Genomic DNA, 3,138 nt, shown 5'->3' with positions numbered 1-3,138 from the left:
GACTGATTGAATTTGATGAAGGCGTCGTATCCTATGAATCCGGTTGTTTGGTGTATCCATGCATCCGAATAGTTTGTGGCGTCGGATCTAAATCCTGCGTGGCTGCTCAACACTATGCAATTTTGCAATAAAACGCCCGCCTCTAGCCTGTTGTTATGCAAATTAACCCTGTAACACATTTGAAACCTCACAACCTGAATCACTTCAGAAACCCCCGTCTTATCCCTTAACATGATGCGTGCGGCGGCAACGGCGGCGACGAGCTCGGCACCGAGTCTGCGGCATGCGCCCCTAAAGAAAATCCATCGGCTCCTGCCGTCGCCGGAACAGAGATCCCCTTCGATGGCCCCGACATGATCTCCCGTGCTGTATCCAGGCCTGTGGCCGCCTCCGCGCTGATCCTCCTCTCACCGGTCACTAATGCCGAGGCCGCCGGCTTTCGCAGCCAACACACCATCGGCACGCTCGTTCTGTGGGTGTCCCTGCGATCTACTCTTGAAGACGCCCACCTGGTGCAGACTGGCTGCAGACATGGCAGGGGACACCAATTGCTCGGGATTGGCCTGCTACAGACTTAAGTTTTATGTTCTTGTTTATGGTACGATCTGTACTTGCAGATTGGCCTCAGTCAGAGAACTGTTTCACTTCTATTTGCCGGTTGTGGTTGTAGCTTAGTTTAGAATGTGAATGTACATAGTTGGTGAACATTTTATTTTCAGAAAGAAGTGAGTGTAAATTGTTGTGAATGGAAATTTGAGAAATTAATAATTTCTTATTGCCATGCTTATATTTGCAATTTGAGGTGTCATTGGGTAACTTAATAACTGGATCACACCATATTAAGGGTGTGTTCATTCCAGAACGAAAAAGAATGGAATGGAATGGTTCCGTCCCGAGATAGCGGGACGGTTCCGATCCTGTGTTCGGTTCGGAATGGAACGATGAACGGAATGGTTCCATATTGTGTTCGGTTGAAGGAACTTGGACAGAACGGAATAGCCATAATCATGGTTAAAATGCTAATAATTTGAGCTTAGCTTTAATCTGATGGATAGCTAGCAGCAATCGCCCGCTTGTTGCCTTCACGCGTCCTTCGCGTCGTCGCACGGGCGTCCTTCGCGTCGCCTCCGCCGCATGCTGGCCGCCGGGAGATGCGCGTGCCTGGCCCCGCCGCGGGTGTTGGCCGCCAAGAGCCGCCGCGCGTGGCCGCCGAGGGGCCGCGGCTGCCAGGCCCCGCCACCGCGCGAGCTGGCCGACGGGAGCTGCACGTGCCTGGCCCTACCATGGGTGCTGGCCGTCGGGAGCCGCCGCGCGTGGCCGCCGAGAGCCGCCCGTGCTGGCCGTCGGGAACCGCCGCGCCTGCTCGCCGTCGGCCGCCTCGCTTGCTCGCAATCCGGCGCCGTGTTCACCTCAGCCGCCGCGCCTGCTCGCCGTCGGCATCCACGCCTGCCCATTGTCGGCATCCGCGCCTGGGCGCCGTCGGCCGCCTCGCGTGCGTGCAATCCGGCGCCGCACCTGCTCGCCATCGGCCCAAGCATCTACCGAGAGGACGGAGAGAAACAGTTAGGGAGGCTAATTATTTTTTGGAGGGATTAGTGAACCGCTTGTTGTATCATACATTCATATATTGTCCATTCAGTTCCCTATTTAATAATCATAAACTGAATCTGCTGTATATGCCTGAAATAGGGCACATAGATCAGTCATTGTTTAGCCTGATAGTATGGACTGACTCTTTTATAGTAAGATCACGCCAGAAAACCTCAAATTGCAAGTACATGATAAGCAATTGTTTCTTTCTGAAATTTCCATTCATAACAACCAGAACTTACACTCGGTACATTCAGATTGTAAACTTCAGCTACACACACACCCAACAAAGAGCAAATGAAATCGATTAGCTTCTCAGGAGGCTAATCTACAAGTATTAGATACATACATTAAACATCAACAAAATTTTCAGAGTCTGTAGGAGGTGACCAAGTCCTGAGCTAGCCTCGTTGCTCTGCAAGGCGTTGTAGTCGGGAGGGGCACCCACAGGACGAGCATGTAGGGGACGCCGGCGGCGCGGATGCTGCGGACAGTGGCGGCCTTGCGTCATGGACCAGCGAGGAGGAAGCGCACGGAGGCGGCAAGAGGAAAAGCACGCAGATCGCGCCGAGGCCGCCCATTGACAACTCGCTTCCAGCGACGGTGAGCACGATGGATTTTATTGGGGATTGCAGAGCTCGTCGCCGCCACCGCTGGGAGAACTACCTCGCGTGTTGTTTAGGGATAGGTGACCGGGTGTGACCTGATTCAGGTTGAAGCGTTTTGATGTTTAGGGGTTACTTTGCAAAATATTTGGCTGGACGCGGGCGGTTAGGTGTAAAACTGCATGGAATTGAGACCTCGCGCACGATTTTGATCGGATGGTAGAAAAACTTCGGATGCATGGATACACCAAACAACCGGATTCATAGGATACGACGCCTTTGATGAATATAAAAGAAGCCGTGTTCTCGAAGATCGACAGAGAGCGCCTGCGCGGAACAAAATCGCGCACCAAACACGCGCATAATCCATTTTTCTTTGCGAATAAAAACACACGCATAATTCACGCAGGTGTTGGCTACAACCGCGCGCGCTCCGGATTTCATCTCTCATTTATTTTCCTTTTGATATGGAATTCATTTCTCATTAGTGTTAGTTGATTGCAATTTCAACTGGAGAATAAAATAGCTCCCTGTTCCCGCAAAAAAAAAATAGTGTAGCACTCTCAAAAGCAAAAGCAATTGATTGAGGAAAAAAAAGATAAAAAAGTTATTGTAGCTTGGTCGTATGCATCTTCTTCCTAATTTTAATTCAACCTTTTGAGAATAAAATAGGTGGCTTTTCCCGCAAAAAAAGTTTTAGAAAAATCGTGTAGCACTTGAAACAAAGGCGAATTGAAGAAGAAAAAAGGCTCGAAAAAACTTTAGCTTAGATCGTTTCAATAACTGAATAGAGGCCGCATCTTCACATCCGGCCCAAGCCCAAGTGCGATGGGGTGTGCTCCGGTGTCCCCCCCCCCCCTTAGCTCAACGGTTCTGAGAAGTTGGAGCTGCTCCAGCTTTTGGTATAATTACGTGAAGTTGAATTCGTAAAATATAAAAAGGC

This window comes from Lolium rigidum, chromosome 5, assembly GCF_022539505.1.
Source record: "Lolium rigidum isolate FL_2022 chromosome 5, APGP_CSIRO_Lrig_0.1, whole genome shotgun sequence".
NCBI lineage: Eukaryota > Viridiplantae > Streptophyta > Magnoliopsida > Poales > Poaceae > Lolium > Lolium rigidum.
The sequence above is the reverse complement of the archived record's forward strand: the minus strand, read 5'-3'. Positions refer to the sequence as shown.